At 37.6% G+C, this 23082-nt stretch overlaps 1 protein-coding gene and 1 pseudogene across 10 annotated transcripts in view; one reads left to right on the forward strand and one right to left on the reverse strand.

Moving 5' to 3' along the window:
• SLC44A5 (solute carrier family 44 member 5) overlaps positions 1 to 23082 on the reverse strand; it is a 374661-nt gene that overhangs the window by 207133 nt on the left and 144446 nt on the right. The gene's annotated exons all lie outside the window — the stretch shown is intronic.
• LOC123379386 overlaps positions 1 to 23082 on the forward strand; it is a 102846-nt pseudogene that overhangs the window by 8467 nt on the left and 71297 nt on the right.

Consider the following 23082-nt stretch of genomic DNA (forward strand, 5'->3'; position numbering starts at 1 on the left):
AAGAAAATGAATGACATCTTTAAAGCACCAAAGGAAAAAAAGTACTGTTAACATGAAAAAAAAAAGCCTTTAACATGAAGATGAAATAATGGCTTTTTTCAGACTAGCAAAAGGTGAGAGAATTCATAGCCAAAAGATACATATGTTATGTTAAAGGGAGTCTTTGGTAAAAAGTTGAATCTACTCAAAGGAATGAAGAACAACAGAAATGGTAAATATATAAACATTTAAATATAAAAACATTTTTCTCATTTTTTATCTTTTTAATTGGTAATAGACGATAGCAAGATAATAGCAGTGTATTGTAGGATTTATATAACACATGAGGAATTTAAATGAGCCATATTAATCAGACCAAGGACAGGGGCAGGGTAGTGGAAGCATACAGTTGTAAGATTCTTATATTATACCAAGAGTGTCATTATATTATTTGAATGTATACTGTTGTAAGTTAAAGATGTATACTGTAAACCCTAGCACAACCACTAAAAAATAAAACAGATAAGGATAGCTATTAAATCATTGGTGGAGATAAAATGAAATAACATAAAATAATCAAAAGAACAAAAGAGAGAAAAAGGAACACAGAATAGAAGGGACAAATAAAAATGAATAACAAGATGCTGGGCTAAAATGCAACCCTATTGATAATTAGACTAAAAGTAAATTGTCTAAACACTTCAATTAAAAGAGAGGGATTGTCAATTTAGATAAATAAAAAAGCACAAGACTCAGCTATCTGCTGTCGAAAGAAACACAAATCCCAGGTAGGACTATTTTTTTCAATACAAGTTCCTGAATTTCTTAGGCTTTGAGTGCTTCGAGTAGGCCCTATAGGTCTTCAGACTATTGTGTGTATAGCTTTCTTTGCTCAAAAAAAAAATTTTTTTGTTGATAAATTAGCATTGTTTTCCCAATAATAAGTATGTTTTGATAGTTGTACAGACTGGTTTCTAAAGGAATCTACAAAATGCAAGCATACCTGAGGCTAAAATTTCTTTTCTCATGCTTAGCTTGCATCTATTACCTTTTTCTAAGTGAAAAAGAGTTTATAGCCTATAGTTGGAGTAGTGCTTTCACAATACATGCCCTTAGAAATTTCTTCCCTGACACTTGCATATTATGAGCCATACTTGTTAATGGCTATAGAGTAAATTCATGCATTTCACAGAAATGAAAATAGCAAGCATTTAGATATATAAGAAATTATCTTTTGGGAATATAACATATTTTTATTGTTTCAGAGGGGGAATTGTTTTATTTTACTCACAGGACTATTTTCAAACATAGTATGGCCCACTTCAAACATCGCCCTTTCAAAAACAACAGTTATTTACCATGAAATCATTTTTTAAATGGTAACCATATGCTATTAGTATAAAAATATACATATGTATTATAAAATCATTCTATACCATTTTAATTAGCATAGGTAGAATGTGATACGTACAACCTATCTAGGACTTGTGACTCTACAAGTGCTTGATGCAGCCACCATTTTAAGATAGTCTATCTGGCCCAAGGACTGCAAACTTGAGGAAGAAGTAACAGAGATTCTTGTTTCTTATTCTATGTGAAGAAGGATAGAGACTGGTTAGAGATTTTAATGTGGGCCATTAACCATATGTGCAAAAAAATGAATGGATGGCAGTTATTCTTCTCATTTTAATTTTTCTTTCAACAGGATAGGATTGCCAATGACCCACTGCACTGTGGTGTGCTATCCTTCATTTTGCTGACTGCATGGAGACATTGTTTCAGAATCGTACTTAGTGGTGCCCTAGTGAGCTGAGAAATTTAGGAAGGCTTTCTCTTCTTTCATTAAGACCACCATTTTGCATATACTCTTGAAGGGCCAATTACCAGTTATTCATTTCATACGTGCCATTAGCTCATTGCTGCATTGCTAAGGGAGATCAAAACATAATAGGAGAAAGGGAAACGCACAGCTGAAAAAAAAGCTTTTGTTATGCAAACTTTGTCTGTACCTCATAAAATCTTGTGGGATAAGAAGTTGAAAATTTTACTTGCCAGAAACCCTCTTTAGAAGAACACTGCTAGGGGTGCCTGGGTGGCTCAGTCGGTAAAGCGTCCGACTTCGGCTCAGGTCATGATCTCACGGTTTGTGATTTCAAGCCTCATGTCCAGCTCTGTGCTGACAGCTCAGAGCCTGGAGCCTGCTTCGGATTCTGGGTCTCCCCTCTCTCTGCCTCTCCCATGTTCACGCTCTGTCTCTGCCTCTCAATAATAAATAAATGTTAAAAAAAAATTTTTTTAATCTTTTTTGAAAAAGAACACTGCTAATCTTTGGGAAAAAGTACTCTGGTGAGCCATTTGAATATATATCAAGGACTATCATGGAACTATGTGTCTTGTCCATGTGACAAGGAGAGGGATTTGAGAAGAAAGATGTGATCATACAATGTGGTCACACTGTAGGACCTCCTCAAGTATTCAGTACAATTACTAAACTCAAGAAATACTTGGTAAAAGAGAATCTGGGGTGGGGAGAAATAAGAAACTGAGCTTTTTACCAGAGTGATGTGATATAAAATTTGGACAGCATGTGTGGAAAAGTGCCCCTCCTGGAGTAAATACTACTAGGAGCCAATGCTTCCAAGTTAGAGGGACTCAATAGTTCTCAGAGCTATGCTTTGTGTATCAGGATTAGTTAAGGACACAGCTGAATTCTTCACTAGGCTGCCAGTTCACTGAGGGCCAGGAGAGTCTTATTCTTGAGGTTAACCAGCTGCCCACAGGGCACAGCACTGTCTTGCAGGCCTTTAGTGATTAGCTGTGCAACATACAAACTAAAACAGTTGTCTTATAACAAAAGAACTTTGTTTCACCTGACAATATTTGCAAAGATAAAATCTGAGAAAATAAACTTTAGGCAAATAATCAGTATCCTAACTGATACCACACACAACAGTAGTGATTAGAGATGCTTGGCTGGGAGAAATGTCGATGTTGCTAACAGAAATAGTGAAGTCAGAAATAGAAATTTCAAGTGTGGAACAAGTTTTATATGTTAAGATGCTATTAGAATACTTGGCAGTTGTCTAATACCTTGAGCATGAGGGAGGCCTTATTTGTTCCATTTGCTAGCAAGGGCTACATGAATTTCTCCACGAAGCAAGATGAATACGTGGCCAAACTGAAACTTGGGCCTACATTTGGACTCTAGGTCTAGTGCTCTTTCTACTGCCCATAGCTGCTTTCTGCTATAGACCCAAACTAAACAGAAACCAACCTCTTCCACTTCTATTCCTGCTGTCTTTATGTGCTAATTAAAAAAAAGGGGGGGGGGAACCTTCCTTCCATTTTCTCTGCTCCAAAAATTCTCAAAGCTCAAGCTACTTCCATTCACGGACACTAAAACCTGATTCTCAAATGCATCTTTTGCAAGGATTGGAAAAAAGCATTCTCTGGGGTGGGCTGTATTATTCTGACTGCCTGAAAGAGAGCAGAAAGCTACAGTACTCTCTGTGGGATGAACACCTACAGCCATTGCTGATGCACATGGCAATTTCATATACACACCATAAAACAATGCTTAGCAATCTTCTTAGTAAGGTCAAGCTTCCTCAGCAAACAATGAAATACAAACATTGCCTAGTGCAGTTTCCTATGGCTAGAATTAAATTAGATAGTTGTCTGCTTGTTATATGAATCTTCTACCAACTCAGCTGGAGCCAACAGAAATATTGATCTAACACAGAGTAAGGAAGCCAATATTTTTGAATGATGGCTTGACCCTTGGTTATTTCCCTTAAAATGTGTATTTTTAATAATTTATTTCCAATCTTAAACTACTAATTAGAGTCTGTGAATTAGGAATTCTAAGAAACAAAGCTTTTGCATCACATTTTGCTATGTTACTAATATTCAATTAAAGAATGAAGAAGCAAACTGAGAACAAACTGAGGGTTGATGGGGGGTGGGTGATAGGTATTGAAGAGGGCATCTTTTGGGATGCGCACTGGGTGTTGTATGGAAACCAATTTGATAATAAATTTCATATATTAAAAAAAAGAATGAAGAAGCATAAAAGCTCAATGTTTGCCGTGTTAATACTTGCCTGGCTCTACGTGTCCTGCCCCCTTTAGGAAATTGCCACTGGCTCCATATTCCCTGCTCCCAAGACAGACTTATCTGTTTACTAGCTGTCAAAGTAAATTAATAGTACTGAATAACACCATCAGAAAGCTTGGGATAGGCGTTGCTGAGCACACAGAGATACACTTGCATACCCATTAAGTTGAAATTTTGCCAAGAACCTATTAACTAATCCTAATGAACTGCTGTTTTCCATTTAAAACACCATTAGTTTCCTATGGTTTGTTGCTCAGGGTATAAACAGCAAAAGACACCATCAAGTGGTTAGAAAAGGTGTTGCTTTGCTGGAAGCATATATGTCTCTGGAAAATATGAACTTGGCTTTGGTATGTGTCACTTTCTTTCCACTTCTGGAAATAATCAAGCATTCCAAATATTTAGGGTCACTTTCCAGAATACAGAAGGATTCTTTAAACACATCCCATTGTTTAAAGGATCTGGATATTTATTTTGTTGCCTGCTGTGCAGAGGCTTGCTTTGTTTCTAACAATTATTATATAATACTGAATGTATTGTATAATACTGAATGAACCAACAACTGTCAGTCCATACCTCTGCATTAATAGATTAACAAAGACCCCATCCCCCAGTGTCTGAAGGTTTTCTCTAAAATAGTTTTAAATAATTTGAGACATTATCATACTTTTTAATGCAAAGTCCTTTATAATAACAAGGGTCTGAGTTTTTGGGTTCTGGTGTGTGTGTGTGTGTGTGTGTGTGTGTGTGTGTGTGTGTGTGTGTGTTTTGAGTCTGAGTTTTATTGATAGTGAAAATAACAAGTTAGTAGAAAAAAAGCTTCTGATTTTGTGATTTTGCTTTGGTTTTGAACATCTAAGAAGATGAAAGATACAATATCAAGACGTCAAGAAAATTGTTTTTTTGTTTTACCTCAAATAATACATTCTCTGCATCAATTTCAGGGAACACGATTTTAAGTTACAGTGCCTCAATATTGTTTTTTTCTTATAAAGAAGATGGAAAGTGAAAGATTCAGTGAGCCAATTATATCCTCAACTCAGCAGATAACAAAAACCTTTACAAACAATTCATTTAAAAAGTACAAGCAACACAAAAATTATTAAGTACATTTCTAGAACAACAGGAACCATTTGGTGGTAGGAAGCGTTGAAAACAATAGCATCGTTCCATTGGGTTCATTTTTTCATACCACTTTCAGCCCCTTTCCAGGTTGTTAAAACTTTTATCATCTTGTAGCTCTTTAAACACAACCTGTCCAAAAATTGAGACAAGACAGTAAATTAACCAAGCGTGTTCTCCATGTGGAAGGTGAAAGCAAAAAGGAAGCCAAGCATCGGTGCAAGTGCAGCCCACCCTGGGCTTACATCCCCCCTGGGGGTGCCCACATTGCATCAGGCACATTTCCAAACTTCATTAAGCATTTGGTGGTTGATTGATTGAATAATAAAAGACCTGTGGATAGTAAAGAACTTTGTAAACTGGAACAATTAACAATCAGAGAGAAGGGACAAAACTAATTGTGTGAAAATGGCAGATGGTCGATAAAGCTGTAGCAACCTGAAGTCTGTAAACTTGCAGAAGCATTACATTTTGAAGGAACTCTGTCAGCAATCAAGGGGCTGAGACCTAGTGGAAGAGACAGAGGCTGCACAGATGATTATCTTCTCGGGAACCCAAGGGCTGTCAAATAGATAGGCCAACTTAATTAAGAAACTTGTTTTAGATCTGCAGTTTGTCCTAATCTTTCTCCTGGAGAGTGAAGACCATGGGTAGTAGCAGCCCCTGCCCAGATTCCACCGGTAATAATAGCACCATATTCTGAATTATTTGAACATACCATGCTATTGGCCCTTGTCAGCCTTGGACTTCATGGTTCTACCAACACTGCAGAACACTGGCAGTACCTTGGATAGAAAATACCAGAACAAGTCTACACTAGGACAGGTCTCACTGCCAGCACTCTCAGACCCAGTCAACCTTCCTTCGGTTTTCTGTTTCCTTAAGGTAAGTTTCCCCATGCTTTCACCTCTTTTTGATTTCATTAGTTTCTAAGAAACAGCCCTTGGCTATTCTCATAAGAAAGGAAGGAATCTGAGAGATTTTACTTGTTTTATTGGCCAGGGAGGCCAATACACTTAACTTCTACTAAGTACACTTCAGCAGAAAGGAGGAAGTCTCAAAGTTGAACAATAAAGGATTGTGAAATTCAGATGCTCAAAACAGGGCTATGCTGAGGAGGACAGAAATTAGGTATGTTCTTTCCAATAGGCTTCAGCAGCCAAGCTAACCTGTAGCAGGATGTAGTTAATTTAAGTTGGAAAAAGTTGACTCTGGAAGTCACCCATGTATAGATTTGTTATTTTGCTTTCTTGTCTCTTAAATTTTTTCTCTTATATATTTATTTATTTTTTTTCTTTTACTTACTTTTTGTTGCTGTTAAAGCTCATTGAAAGGCAACATAAAGAGCAGAAAAAAGCATAGGCTATTGGTGAAAAGATGAGTTTGAATGTTAGTTTTTCCCATTATTTTTTTAATTCCCAGTTTCTTCATATTGAAAGTGATCCAGTGCTTGCCTGGCAAAGTTGTGGTAAAGACTGGAAAGGAGACATGAAAAACTCGGTATATGATAAACAGTCAAAACTGGTAACATCTGTCACCATCTATTTTGGGAAGGGAAAAAAAAGAATCCCAATCTTACTTCAGAAGAGCTAATGAAAAATATTATATTTTTACAGCTAGGCCAGGATAGTGAGGTCCAAAAATGTGGTGCTCAGGAAAGGTCTGGTCCAGCCTACCAATCTCTCAATATTTCTCTCTCTCTCTGTCTCTCTGTCTCTCTCTCTCTCAGACTTGCTATGGTTGGTTGGTCCTTGTTAGGAAACTCTTTCTCATTATGGTGACCACATACCAATAAATCCATTCCTTAACTACAATATGTGGAATATTTCTCTCATATAGTCCCTCTCTATTCTCAATCTTACCAACTTCTTTTGGGGCCTTAAGGACTTTCTCCTGGATTACATGTTTTCTTAAATAATTTTTCTTACTCTGGTTTCTTTTTCTGTCTATCCATTCCATATATTATTGCTAGATTGATTTTCCTAAACCACAGTCAGATTTCTGTCACTCACTCTGCTCAAAAACCCTTAATAGTTCCCTAGTACCTATGAACGAAAACACAAATTCCCAGCGAATAATTCAAAAACATGTACAATCTAGGCCTGAGTTATCTTTCCTGCTTTATCTCTGTGGCCATCAGTCAAACAACTTATTCCCTCAATACAAGCATACTATCTCTTTTCTTGTCTTTCCCTCATGTGAAATGTCTGTTCTCTCATCTCTGTATGTTTAATTTTCAGCTCAGATGCCCTTTTTCATTGAAGCCTTTCCTTGTTTGTTTCCATGAACTGTCTTTCCATCCTCTGAATTTACATATCACCTCCCTACCCCTCCCTGACTCAACATAAGCAATGGAGGTGTAGGGTTTATGTCTTTTATGTTTTGTAACTCTCAGTGCCTGGGACAAGGTTTCACATGTTATAGGAAATCAATAATTATTTTTAACTACATAAATGAAGAAATTGAAAGTCTTTTGGAGGCAAATCTCTATGAAAGAAATGACAAAATAGACAAGAGAACGAAGATACATTTTCTGATTAATCGTATAAAATGATGCTTCAGAAAGTCAGACCCAACTAGTCATAGTAAGCATTTGTCTTTTTTTTTTCCCTACTGGTTGCTCAGTGTTTGAACTCCTGTCCTTTGTTTAGAGAATGTCCCATGTACGAGAGAGTTTACTGCCTACGACAAAACTGAAAAGGAGACTCATTTTCCCAGCAGGCCTGGGGGAGAATCCATCCTAGTGGTGCTGATGGCAGCAGCAATGCAGTTTCCAGGTGTCACAGTGGCATCTCTGCCAACAAGACAAGCCATAGCATCCAAGAGCTCAAGCCCTTACAGGACTTGTGCTTGTGAAACTGACTGTGTTTGTGGGAACCCAGCTCCACTTCATTCTGCCTCTTTTCTGGGGTTGGGTCTCCAACATTCCCAGCAGCTCTGTCAGCTACACTGATTCTTTTCAATAAATCTACTTCTTGCCTAAGTCAAACAGAGTTAGGCCCTGCTGCTTGTCACCACTCACCCTGGACGGATGCACCAGGCTTGCAAAGTTGTTGGGGGACCCTCTACACCACAGCAAGATCCTCTCAGCTATGTTTGCATCCTCATTATTTCTCATCATTAAAAGTTAACAGCCCTACATGCCACCTACATTAATTTTTAGGCAAACATGTTTTAAAGTCAGATTGCATGTTGATCTCTATAAATAACCTATCATTTATTTCTCCTAAACAAATCAGTCTAAATTAGAGCTTGCCATCAGAATAGCAGTCATGCATTGAAATTTCAAAGCATACCAGAAGAGCAAAATGCTTCCATAATAAATGCTCTCAGGATTGGGCTACTTCTATTTTGTAGACTTACAAAATACTAGTAATAGTTTGATTTTACACTTCTGATATGCCTATAAACTCAGAATTTTCCTAACAAATGTGTCATTAATTAATCATGTCTCAAGGAAACCCCATAATTTATAAATAATCCAGATATAAGACATGGTTTTGTGGTTAAGAACATAAAATCTCTCATCTGGGATAAAATCCCAGGCTGTAGTGAGATCTTGGACAAGTTACTATCAAATCTCTCATGCTTCAGTGTTCTTTTCTTCAAAATGGGAATAACAAAGGGTTGTTTTGTGAGGATTAAATGAGATATGATACACTCAAGATGATTAAAAGAGTAACTGACTCTTAGTAAATATCTTTGAAATATGTGCTTTTATTATATTCTTGAATTGTGTATATGCAGGAAAACTATTGGAATGTATGACAGTCATTTGTGCTATTAATCAAATAAAATTCTCTTCCCTTCTAGCACAGGGCATTCCCTACCTCTCTATGCTTGGGTGGAGCTATGTTTCTATCTCTGGCCAATGAACAAGTAGAATAAATTAGAGTGTTTAAATGGCAGTATGAGATTCTCCAGAGCACTTTTCTTCCCCTCTGGCATGCCAGCTAGGAATGTTTGATATGGTGGAGACTAGAAGACTAGAGTAATTAAAATGAGCACAGGTGCTCTGTTGCCCTAAGATAGATACGTTACATGAGCAAAATATAAACCTTTGCTATTTCAAGACAGTGGCATTTAGGGGAGTGTTTGTTATGTAGCTTAACTTTGAACACCCTGAGTAAAGCAGAAAGAAAGGCAGTTATCTGGATATTTCAATTAAATATTATTCTCTATTCAAGTGAATGACATCCTTAGGAATGCTACAGTGAGGCAATACCAGTAAAGAATAATTTAAAAATGCTGCCCAGGTTGATGATATCCCCAAATATCTGCCTTGTCTCAGCCTTTCCTATGGGGTCTGATATTTCATCCTGAAGATATTTGAAAATCACTCTCAAGTTGGTCCTTTAAATAAACATAAAATTCTGGGATAAGAAACTCATAACTCTTAACACATTCAAATAAATGTGGTTATCCAATCCATTTCCAGGAAGAATCAGGGCAGCATTAGAGTTACTTTGGAGATAAACATGAAAGATTTTTCTCATATATAATTCAGAAAAGAATTATATATATATATAGGAGAAAATCATGGAAGCTGTTTAGTTATAGAAATAATTATCCCGGAGGGGAGGAGTTAAGATGGCAGAGGAGTAGGGAAACCCTAAGCTTGGCCCATCCCTCAAACACAGCTAGATAAGTATGAAACCATTCTGAACCCCCAAGAAATTGAGCTAAGGGCTGAGAGGACAAACTTCACATCTACAGGTAGAAAAATGGCCACATCATGAAAGGTAGGAGCTGTGGAGAGTTGACTTGTGGAGAAAAGAATTGCAGGTGCTACGAAGGGAAGGGAGCCCTGATCACTAAGAAAGGAATGAGACAGAAAAAGAGAGAGAGAAAGAGTGAAATACTCCATGCACATTGCACAGGGTATTACACCAAAAAAAGCTCTTCCATAAAACCATTATCTGGGAAAAGGAGAGGGGCTGACTACCACAAAGTTTTATGAGCAGCGAAGCACAAAGTCTGAAGTTTAGAAATTTGGACCATCGCCGTGGTTGTGCCTGGCAGATTTAGTGATGCTCCAGTGGGGAAGGAGGGCAGAGACCCAGGAGCAAGCAGGGTGATCTGAGGATCCCCCTGGTCACATGGGGAGAAACAGTTACCCTTCTTGGAGTACATATGGGAGTGTTAGCACAGCCTCCCCAGGGACAAATGAACTGGCAGCACCAACATGCTGCTCTGTTCACTAGCATAGGAACAAAGGCACTGGATGAAGGCAACAAACCTTGGTGCTGGCTTTTTGCTGTGCCTTACTATCAACTCTGAACAGCTACATGGTCACTCAACCATTTTCTGAGACAAATCGGCACTGACCACAGCCTGGCAAGACTCTCCCACAGAGGACCAGTGCGGGTCTGAGACAGGTGGGTCCTTAAAATTGAAGTTTTGAAACCCAGCTGTGTGCCTGAGATAAAACACAGGGATACTGTGCCACCTGGCATTCAGACAGTTTGGGCACAGACAGAGTGAAGGCAGACATCTGACAGAAGCCAGGACACAGAAGGGGTGATTGTTTGCTCTTCTGTGAGGACTTCCTGAAGAGTGGCAGGCATGAACTCCCCACTCCAGGACAAGAGAGCCAGATGATACCATCCCGCCCCCAACCCTCATCAGCACTGACTGATTTCAGTGAGCAACACAACTCCACCCAGTGGAGGCTGCTTACACCAAGCCCCGCCCCCCGTGCCCTGCAAGTGCATCTCCACTTGGGCAATTCTGCCTAAGAATCAGCACAGCAGGACCCTCTCCCAGAAGACCAGCACAAAACCCACACCTGTACCAAGTCTATTGATCACAGGGTGCTGCAAAGCTTCAGCTGTAGGGGAAATAGGATCTGGCTTCTTTTTTTTTTTTCTTTCCCTTTTTTTGGACCTCTTCTTAATATAGCCATTACTCTCAGGAGCAGGAATATAACAGGCTTTCCTAACAACCACACAAAAAAAAACAGTGACCTAGACAAAATGACAAGACAGAGGAATTCACCCCAAAAGAAAGAACAGGAAGAAGTAATAACCAGGGATTTTAATTAATACAGATAGAAGTAATATGCCTGAACCAGAATTTAAAAGAAACAATCATAAGGATAATAACTGGGTTTGAGAAAAGCATAGATGATAGTAGAGAATCCCTTACTGCAGAGATAAAAGAACTAAAAACTAATCAGTCCAAAATAAAAAATGCTGTAACTGAGATGCAAAGCTGACTGGTTGCAATGACAATGAGGATGGAAGAATCAAAGAAATGAATCAGTGATGAGGAAGATACGATTATGGAAAATAATGAAGCTGAAAAGAAGAGGGAAAGAAAGATATTGGATCATGAATGTAGACTTAGGGAACTCAGCAACTCCTTAAAGCATAATAAAATTCATATCATAGAAGTCCCAGAATAAGAGAGAGAAAAAGGGGCAGAAAGTTTATTTGAGCAAATTAGAGCTGAAAATTTCCCTTATCTGCAGAAGGAAACAGACATCGAAATTCAAGAAGCACAGAAAACTCTCATTAAAATCAACAAAAGTTGGCTATCACCAAACATATCATAGTCAAACTCACAAAATAAACAGAAAAGGAAAGAATCCTGACTGTAGCAAGGGAAGAAAATTTCTTAACCTACAAGAAAAGACAGATCAGGATCTCATCAGATTTGTCCCCACAAACTTGGCAGGCCAGAAAGGAGTGGCATGATATATTCAATAGGCTGAATGGAAAAAATGTGCAGCCAAGAATACTTTATTCAGAAAGGCTGTCATTCAAAATAGAAGGACAGATAAAGAGTTTTTCAGACAAACAAAAACTAAAGGGGTTCATGACCACTAAACCAGCCCTGCAAGAAATATTAAAGGGAACACATTAAGTGGAAAAAAAAACAAAGTGACAAAGACTAGAAAGAAACAGTACCACAGGAAACATCAACATCACAAGTAACACAATGGCACTAAGTTCAGACCTATCAATAATCACTCTGAATGCAAATGGACTAAATTCCCCAGTCAAAAGACACAGGGTATCAGAATAGATAAAACAACAACAACAACAACAACAACAACAACAACAACAACAACAAGATCCAGCTATATGCTGCCTACAGGAGACTCATTTTAGACCTAAAGCCACCTGCAGGTTAAAAGTGAGGGGATGGAGAACCATCTATTATGGTAATGGATGTCAAAACAAAATCAAAAAATAGAGGAGCCATACTTATATCAAACAAGATTTTAAAACAAAGATTATACGAACAAATGAAGAAGCTAAATCATAATAAAGAGGTCTATACCTCAAGAAGATCTAATAATTGTAAATTTTTTTGCCCAACTTGGGAACACCCAATTATGAATAACAAACATAAGCAAACTTATTGATAATAATACTGTAATACTCCTACACTATGTACTGTAGGAGACTATAATACTCCATTTACAACAATGGACAGATCATCTAGGCAGAAAATCAACAAGAAAACAATAGACAGATCACCTAGGCAGAAAATCAACAAGGAAACAATAGCTTTGAATGACACAGTGGACTAGATGGACTTAACAAATATATACAGAACATTTCATCCTAAAGCAGCAAAATTCACATTCTTTTCAAGTGCACACAGAACACTCTCCAGATTCAATCACATATTGGTCACAAATCAGCCCTCAACAAGCACAAATAGATTGAGATTATACCATACATATTTTCAGATCAAAACACTATGAAACTTGAAGTTAACCATAAGAAAAAACTTGGAAAGACTGCAAATACATAGAGGTTAAAGAGCATCCTACTAAAGAATGAGTGAGTTAATGAGTCATTTCAAGAAAAAATAATAAATATACATGGAAGCAAATAAAAATGAAAACACAACAGTCCAAAACCTTTGGGATACAGCAAAGGCAGTCCTAACAGGGAAGTATATTGCAACATAGGCTTACCTCATGAAACAAGGAAAGTTTCCAATACACAACCCAACTTTACATGTAAAGTAGCTAGAAAGAGAACAACAAATAAAGCCTAAGTCAGTCAAAGAAGGGAAATAATAAAGATTAGAGCAGAAATAAATAATGTGGAAACAAACAACAACAACAACAAAAAGGTAGAACAGATCAACAAAACTAAGAGCTGGTTCTTTGAAAGAATTAATAAAATTGATAAACCCCTAGCCAAACTTGTCAAAAAAAAAAAAGAAGAAAGAAAGAAAAGGGACCCAAATAAATAAAATCACAAATGAAAGAGGAGAGATCAAAACCAACAGCACAGAAATACAATTATAAAAGATTATGAAAAATTATGTGCCAACAAACTTGGCAATCTGGAAGAACTGAACAAATTCCTAAAAACTCACACACTACTGAACCTGAAATAGGAAGAAATAGAAAATTTGAACAAAACAATAATCAGCAAAGAAATTGAATCAATAATCAAAAATCCCCGGGGAGGGGGGGGACCTGGGTGGTGAAGTAGGGTAAGCATCCGGCTCTTGACCTCAGTTCAGGTCATGATCTCACAATTTGTGAGTTCAAGACCTGTGTCGGACTCTGCACTGATGGTGAGGAGCCTGCTTGGGATTCTGTCTCTCCATCTCTCTGCTCTTCCCCATTCTCTCTCTCTCTCTCTCTCTCTCTCTCTCTCTCTCTCTCTCTCTCTCTCTCTTCCTCTCTCCTCCTCTCTCTCTCTCTCAAAATAAATAGATAAACATTTAGAAAATCTTCCAACAAACAAAAAGTTCAAGGTCAGATAGTTTCCCAGGGGAATTCTATCAGACATTTAAAGAAGAGTTAATACCAATTCTTCTCAAACTGCTCCAAAAAATAGAAATCGAAGGTAAACTTCCAAACTCATTCTATGAGGCCAGCATTACCTTGATTCCAAAACCAGACAAAGACTCCACTAAAAAGGAGAATTACAGGCCAATATCCCTTATAAACATGGATGTGAAATTCCTCAATAAGATACTAGCAAATTGAATCCAATAGTACATTAAAAGAATTATTCAACACAATCAGGTAGGATTTATTCCTGGGCTTCAGGGGTGGTTCAATATTCACACATCAATCAGTGCAATAAACCACATTAATAAAAGAAAATATAAGAACCATATGAATCTCTCAACAGATGCAGAAAAAACATTTGACAAAATATAGCATCCATTCTTGATAAAAACCATCAAAAAATAGGTACAGATGAAACATACCTCAACATCATAAAAGCCATTCATGAAAAACTTACAACTAATATCCTCCTTAATAGGGAAAAAGTGAGAGCTATTCCTCAATGGTCAGGGACAAGACAGAGATGTCCACTCTCAGCATTACTATTAAGCATAGTACTAGAAGTCTTAGCCACAGCAATCAGACAACAAAAAGAATAAAAAGCATCCAAATCAGCAAAGAAGAAATCAAATTTTCACTATTTGCAGATAACATGATACACTATGTAGAAAACCTGAGTCCACCAAAAAGTTGCTAGAACTAAGACATGAATTCAGCAAAGTTGCAGGATATAAAGTCAAAATACAGAAATCCGTTGCATTTGCATACACCAATAATGAAGCAGTAGAAAGAGAAATCAAGGAATTGATATCATTTACAATTGCACCAAAAACAAGAAGATGCCTAGGAATAAACCTATCCAAAAATGTAAAAGATCTGTACTCTGGAAACTATAAAACATTTATGAAAGAAATTTAAGAGGACACAAAAAAAATGTGAAACCTTCCATGTTTATGGATTGGAAAAACAAATATTGTTAAAGTGTCTATACTACCCAAAGCAATCTACATATTCAATGCAATCCCTATCAAAACACCACCAACATTTTTCAGAGTTAGAACATACAATCCTAAAATTTGGAACCACAAAAGAACCAGAATCACCAAAGCAACCCTGAAAAAAAAAAAAAAAAAAAAAGCAAAACAGGAGGCATCATGATTCTGGATTTCAAGCTTCATCACAAAGCTACAGTCATGAAGACATTATGGTACTGGCACAAATACAGACACATAAATCAGTGTAACAAATAGAAAACCCAGAAATGAGCCCATTACTATATGGTCAATTCATCTTCAACAAAGCAGGAAAGAGTATACAATGGAAAAAAGACAGTCTTTTCAACAAATAGTGTTGGGAAAACTGGACAGCAACGTGCAGAGAATCAAACTGGACCACTTTCTCCTCACACAATACACAAAAATAAATTCAAAATGGATAAAAGACCTAAATGTGACACAAGAAACCATCAAAATCCTAGCGGAGAACACAATTCTTTGTCCTTGACCGAGCAACTTCTTACTAGATATGTTGCTGGATGCAAGGGAAACAAAAGCCAAAATGAACTGTTTGGACTTCATCCATATAAAAACTTTTGCACAGTGAAGGAAACAATCAACAAAACTAAAAGGCAGCCCACAAAATGGGAGAAGATATTTGCAAATGACATATTGGATACAGGGTTAGTATCCAAAAATCTATAAAGAACTTATCAAACTTAAGATCCAAAAAGCAAATAATTCAGTTAAGAAATGTGCAGAAGACATGAATAGACATTTTTCCAAAGAAGACTAACATACATATAAAAAGATGCTCTACATCACTCAATATCAGAGAAATACAAATTAAAACTACAGTGAGATATCACCTCACACCCTATCAGAATGGCTAAAATGAACAACACAGAAAACAACAGATGTTGACAAGGATGCAGAGAAAAAGAAACCCTCTTACACTGTTGGTGAGAATACAAAGTGGTCCAGCCACTCTGGAAAATAGTATGGAGGATCCTCAAAAAGTTAAAAATAGAACTAACCTATGATCCAGGTATTTGTCCAAAGGACACAAAATACAGATTCAAAGAGGTATATGCACCCCAATGGTTATAGCAGCATTATCAATAATAGCCAAACTATGGAAAGAGCCCAAATGTCCATCAATTGATGAATGGATAAAGAAGATGTGGAATGCACATATATGGAATGGAATATAGTATAATGGAATATTACCCAGACATCAAAAAGAATAAAATTTTGCCATTTGCAGTGACGTGGATAGAGCTAGAGTGTATTATGCTAAATGAAATGTCAGTCAGAAAAAAACAAATGCCATATGATTCCACTCACGTGTGGAATTTAAGGAACAAAACAGATGAACATATGGGAAGGGGGTAAAAAAGAGAGAAAGAAGCAAGCCATAAGAGACTCTTAATGATAGACAACAAACTGAAGGGTGATGGAGGGAGGTAGGTGGGGGATAGGTTAAATGGATGATGAGTATTAAGGGGGGCTCTTGTTATGTGTGCATTGGGTGTTATATGTAAGTGATGAACCACTAAATTCTACTCTTGTAAACAATATTACACTATATGTTAACTAATTTAAATAAAATTTTGAAAAAAAAAGAAGTATCTGAGATTCATGCTCACTTTATATTAAAAGAGATGCAGCCAACTACAAGGATGACCAAGTACAGCCTTAGTGACTTGTGTAAGGCCACTTGCTAAGTTATTGCAAGCTTCATGTCTGACACCCTATATCAGGACTTTAGCCACTATATCCTGATGTTATTTTGCCAGTTCTAAGGCAAGGAGCCAAGATGGTTGAAGAGAAAGAGGTAATAAAGCAGACGTGTAGGAAGGAGAAGAAGTACAGATGAGAAAGGTCTCTTCCTGACATGGAGTCTCATTCCTCAGTGGTTTACATCAGAGAACCCTGTGTCCTTTCTTTTGTATAAGCAGGCTTAGGTTTATTTCTTTTACCTACCATCCAGAAGATCGTAACTCACTTATGTGCTTGATTCCTAGATCTACCACTTACTAGTTATTAGAATCTAGGCAATTTTACTTAACATCTTTGTTCCTTAGGTTTCTTCTCTGTAAAATGATAATAGGGGTTACTGTTAGAATTAAATAAGACAATGAATGCCAAGTGCTTAGACTGGTGCCTAGCATACAGCATGCATGCACTAAATGTTAGCTGCTATTATTATTTTCATCATTCGTTTTCAGTGGAGTCTTTTCACCAGAGAACCCCAAAAGCACTAACTGCATTGCCTGTAAAAGTAGATGAAAATTATTCATAGATTTTCCAAGTCAAGGAGAACAAGTCTCTGTGATTTTTATAATGCTGTCGCTATGCCAAGGTAACGTATCAGTTGCTCACCTAAGCAATTGCTAGATTTTTAGATCTTTCATCTGGTTAACTTCACACTCTTCCCTGAAAATTGAAGATTGGACTTAAGTTGGGCCTAATGCAGAGAAGTACCTTAGCACATTTTCATTGAGTCTAGACACCCTGGATTGTTTTCCTCTCCACATGAACCATACCAATGCAGAGTTAGTAAGCTACTTGTGTCCTGCACACTCTGTTAGATGTTCCAGTACCTACATCTGTATGATTTCCAGCTGCAAGATACAATGATACACATGTTTTTCCTCATTTTTTCCTTTTTCATTCTAAAACTACTTCCAGTTAAAGCCACTTTCTCAATGTCCAATCTTCCTTAAAAAAACAAGCTGACCTATGTAGCCTCTATCCTTCAGACTCTTAGCCCTGGATTATAAGATTTGGCTGTAGGTAGGGGGAAAAACATAGAAATATGTGACTTCAGGTGAAAATAAGAAAATTAAAATTCATTAGTTTTCTATTATAGGCAATCATCCTGTTTACACCCTCCCTATTTATGCATTATCCTTGTTAGCAACTCAAGGACAGTAACTTTATCGTATTAATCTCTGTATCTCAGAATTTAGCACAGTGCACGATTACCATTTGGGACTCAGGAAATGTTTGCTCACCCAAATTAAACTTTAAGAGTGTAAAATATGATTTGATCAGATGTTCTCATTGTGGAAGTTGCTAATCCATGTGACTTTGGAAGCTAAATTAGCTTATCCAAGAGAGTCCTATTTAGCATAATAAACTAAACCTGACAGGCATTCCCAGTGCAAGCACCAATTTATAATGATTTATTTAGGAAAAAATAAATGACAGCTGTCACAAGGTACATATACCACCTGTGCAACTCTGCCATTTCAGTGGCTGATCTCACTTTGGCTTACAATTATAAGAGTATGGAAGCATAGAGTTGTCAGGAATCTGAAAGGTTATCTACCCAATACCCCATTTTAAAGATAACAGAACTAAGATCCTAAGCAATACATAATTGGCCTAAGACACAAAGCTAGTTAGCGCCAGAGGTTAAGACTCAGATTTCCTTTCTTCTGACAAGTCCATGTCTTCTTTACAGAACACATACTTAACAGATGGTCACTAAGGACACTATTTTGCATGTTGTATAAGAAGTGGTTCAACTCTGGTTGAATGATAGAATCCTCTCTGTAGCTTTTATTTATTTATTTTAATTTTTTGATGTTTATTTATTTTTGACAGAGAGAAAGACAGTGTGAGTGAGGGACGGGCACAGAGAGAGAGGAAGGGAGACACAGAATCCAAAGCAGACTCCAGGCCCTGAGCTGTCAGCACAGAGCCTGACAGAGAGCTCGAACTTGTGAACCTCAAGATCATAACCTGAGATGACGTTGGATGCTTAACCGACTGAGCCACCCAGGTGCCCCGAATCTTCTCTGTAGTTTTTAAAGAGGATGCATGCCTGGGCCATATCCTTATAGATTCTGATAGTGAAGCTGGGGCTTGGTGACAGTTGAATTCACTGCCAATTTCAGCAATAACTATTTCTGATATTTCAAACATAACCACTTCTAATAGAACATCTTAAATTTTTGTTGTTGTTATGAGGTGGTTCTCACTGGAGGAATACATTCTAACAAACCAGAGATTCCAGGGTCAGTAGGCCTAGATCCTAACTGTCACAAACTAGCTTCATGTTAAAACTATGTCCAGAAGAGGGGCACTCGGTGGCTCAGTTGGTTGAGCATCCAACTTTGGTTCAGGTCATGATCTCCCAGCTTGTGAGTTCAAGACCCGTGTCAGGTTCTCTGTTGACAGCTTAGAGCTTGATGCCTATTTTAGATTCTGTGTATTCCTCTCTCTCTGCCCCTTCCCCACTTGCACTCTCTCTCTCTCTCAATCTCTCTCAAATATAAATAAACATTTAAAAATTAAAAAAAAACTATATCCAAAAGAAAAGACAGGGCAGAAGATGATCACATCTTTCTTGGGCAAAGGAGGGATATGGTGTCTAAGCATTGATGCATTCTAAGTACTTATTGAATACCTACTATGTGCTGGCACTGTGCTAGGCACTAAGGATACGACTGTGGAAATAGACAAGGTTATGGCCCTCATGGAACTTACTGTTTTGTGGAACTCTCTGATATAAAAGGATCTGTAGGGGCACCTTGGTGGCTCAGTTGGTTAAGCGTCTGACTTTGGCTCAGGTCATGATTTCACAGTTCATGAGTTTGAGCCCTAGATCAGGCTCTGTGCTGACAGCTCAGAGCCTGAAGCCTGCTTCAGATTCTGTCTCCCCCTCTCTCTCTGCCCCTCCCCCACTCATGGTCTGTCTCTCAAAAATAAATAAACATTAAAAAATAAAAATAAAAAAATAAAGGGATCTACAAGAATTGTCAAGGGAGCAATTCTGGACAAAGTCATATACAAAGACAGAGGATCCTAAATTGTATGATGTGAAGAGAAATGCAAGCATTTCCCCATGATAACTGCTAGTGTATGGGAATGGTGAAAGATGATAGCACTTCAGCAAGGACTGGCTTTGCTGTGTGTGCCAAGAATCTTAAGCTTACCTCTTAGGTCAAGTTATCAGACTTCTAAGTACGAAGTCCTGAATCTTGTTAAAAATGCAAATTTGAGACACTGTCCCCAGAGAATCTGATTCAATAGGTTGGAATGGAGCCCTTGGATCTGCCTTTTTTACCCAGCACATCAGGAAATCTCAAACAGGTGGTGAGAACCTCTCCTGCAGTTGATGCAAGACAGTCCCAAGAATAGCTAGACATTTTAGAAAGATCAGTGGTCTTGAGTTCAGCCTCTAGGTCCCTGCCAGATTCAGCTCCCTCTCTACTGTTCCCCAACACTTCTTCTGTAACTCTTGTCTAAGCACAGAATTCTATTGAACTCATGCCATGAGCAGCAGCAGCAGCAACAACAAAAAAATCATATTCTTACCAGAGATTACAAAGTGGGTTTTGTCTACACTATGTAGTCAAGTCAGGTGAGAATTGGGGCATAACTGGACAATTCCATATGAAAAAAAGTCCAGACCTAATTCACTGAATGGGAAAATCTCTCCAGTGAGAAGAATCGACCCAATAACCTTAGGTAAATACTGGCTTAAATAAAAAGTATTGCAGTTGAATACATTAGTTCCTATCAAGGAAGCAACAAAGAAAATACTTGGAGAGCCAATGAAGCCATTAAAAATTCTGGTCACTTCCATAAAACCTCAATGGTGTTTTGGTTTTTTTCCCCACTTCAAGCTATCATGATTATATTACCAGACCAATGAACTGTGTTTCTAACCATTAGAAAATCAACAGCCTAAGGTGGCATACTATGTGTGGGATTGATTGGGTTACGGTATTTTAAAAGAATGTGAGGTACCAAGTCATTATTTCAATATTGTTTAAAAATTAATTAGAACTTTGCAGAACTGTTTCAGAATGTCAAGGTTTAATTAATGTATTTATTTAATAGATCCTTCATTCGACCTTCTTTGCAGAAAGCCTGTGGATTTTTCAGCATTTAATAGTCTAGTGGGGAAGAAGAAGAGTGGATTTTTGTTTTTATTGGAGAGCTGAAATACACTCATTGTCTTTTTATCATGTTAGTAACTCTTTGTGTTTCAGGTAAAGCATTATTAATTCATGTCCAATGAGAAATATAGAAGACTTTTGATGATGTAGCAAAAACTAAAACATAAAAACAGCCCTCTGAAGGGAAGGGGAGGAAAAGATCAGTCATTTAGATGAAAACATATAATTCAAGGAGGTGGCCAAAAGTATGGCTTGTTTATTTCCTAATAGTCAAAAAGAAATCCGTTTCAAATTTAAGTCCTTTTGAGGGGCGGTGGGCAGGGTTGTTGGGGGGGGGCACAGATTATTTTACAATGTAGAATTTTTAAAGCATTTCTGCCTTCATTTTATTCTTGTCTACATGAAGACAGTTGCCATTTAGGACATATGAATGTCAAGGCAGTTCTTGTCAATAATGAAAATAGAATTCCCTCTAAACTCCTCCCCATTCATTTTAGTGAACAGTTTTTATAATGCATTAAACCAAGGTTAAGTTTTCTTGTCAATTCTGATCTCTCCTCAATCGCTCTAAACTCTCAGAATCTATTTCCCATGCTGCTTGGTGAAGCTTCCTCAAATGATTCTTTATTAAACAACACCTTAGCAGCAAAAGCAAGTTTGATGCAAATTGAATTGAAGTAAGAATATTCTTCACAACAAACCCAGCTTCTTTTCTCCCACAATAAGACTGTCTCAGCTAATCCCCTGCAGACACTTTGTGTAGCTCACACAGGAGGAAACAGTCACCCCTGCCTCAAAGTATAAACAAAGAAAAGCTCTCTTTGCTTAGGCTCCTCCTCTGTAAGACTATTATATGCTCCAAACACTCTCCTGTGTTTATGAACAAAAGCATAGTTCTTTAAGCTCTCAAAAATGTTTAAATATTATGTATATCATCACACATTCAGACGCTGACACTGCTATTATTTCACATGACCACCAATTGACTCCAACAGGAGTCATTTCCTTAGAACGGCCATTATTATCTACATAGCAAGTAAATTACTGCCTGGAACACACTGTTTCTGTGTGGCTGCACTACTGGAAATTATACCCAGCTCCATCTTGTAATATTGTCTTAAATGACTAGGTAGAGTCCTAACAGCACCGTACCCCCAATAATATTTCAAATGGTGTTCAGAGAGCTCTGTTCACCTGAAAAATGTGAACATCCAGCCCACAGAAAAAATACTATTATTATGCCATTTTGCAAACATTATCACAAACAATAACACGCGGCAAATAAATCAGTTGTTAGTGTGGATTAAAACTGCGAGCTCTGACTGTGGAGCTCTGACTTCTTTGGTTTAAACTCACCCTTGTCCCCACCCACCTGAACATCCCCTAGGCCAAAGTAAACCTCTCCGTCAATGCCTAGGAGCTCATCCCCTCCTACCTGTTGGCATCTTGGTTCTATTATTTCTTCTTCATCTTTTAGACTCAGTCTCTCCCTCTGCATTGCCTCCTTTCCCTCTGCTAGAGACTTTCCCATCAAAAAATAATCTTTCATTGACCCTGATTTTCCCTTTAAATAACTATCCTATCTCCCCACTTTCCCTCACTTCACAAATGAGAGGCAAATGCTCAATAAATATTTATGGATTAAATGGGTGAAAAGAAATCTATTTCCCTATAGCTTCATTTCACATTTACTCCTCATTCCACTGCAATCTAATAAAAGTACTGAGCCCACTCCTCTACTAAAACCAGTCTCCAGAGGTAGCCAATGATTTTCTAATTTAAAAATCCATGAGCTCTCTTTGCCTTTCATTCTACTTGACCTCCACTCACATTGCTAGCCAACCTCTATTATTAATATTCCCTTTCTCGAGTTTCCTTGCAATATCCTAAGTTTCCTCTTGCTTATATTACCAATCCTCCCAAACTTGTTGGTGACCCATTTTTCTAACCCCTCCCTCTGCTCACTCTATGCTCTTCCAAGAGGAGTTCCCAACCACTGACCCAATTTCAACTACCTTCTCTGTCAGCATCTTTCAAACTTATAATTCTAGTCCTCATTTTTCTTCTACTTCTCAGACTTGCCTTTCTAAATTCCTTTTGTACCTCTCCTCACAAATGTCATATTGGAACCTCAAACTTGATAAATCCAAAACATAACTCAATCTTCCCTCCCTTCCATTCT

This window comes from Felis catus, chromosome C1 (genome assembly GCF_018350175.1).
Source record: "Felis catus isolate Fca126 chromosome C1, F.catus_Fca126_mat1.0, whole genome shotgun sequence".
NCBI lineage: Eukaryota > Metazoa > Chordata > Mammalia > Carnivora > Felidae > Felis > Felis catus.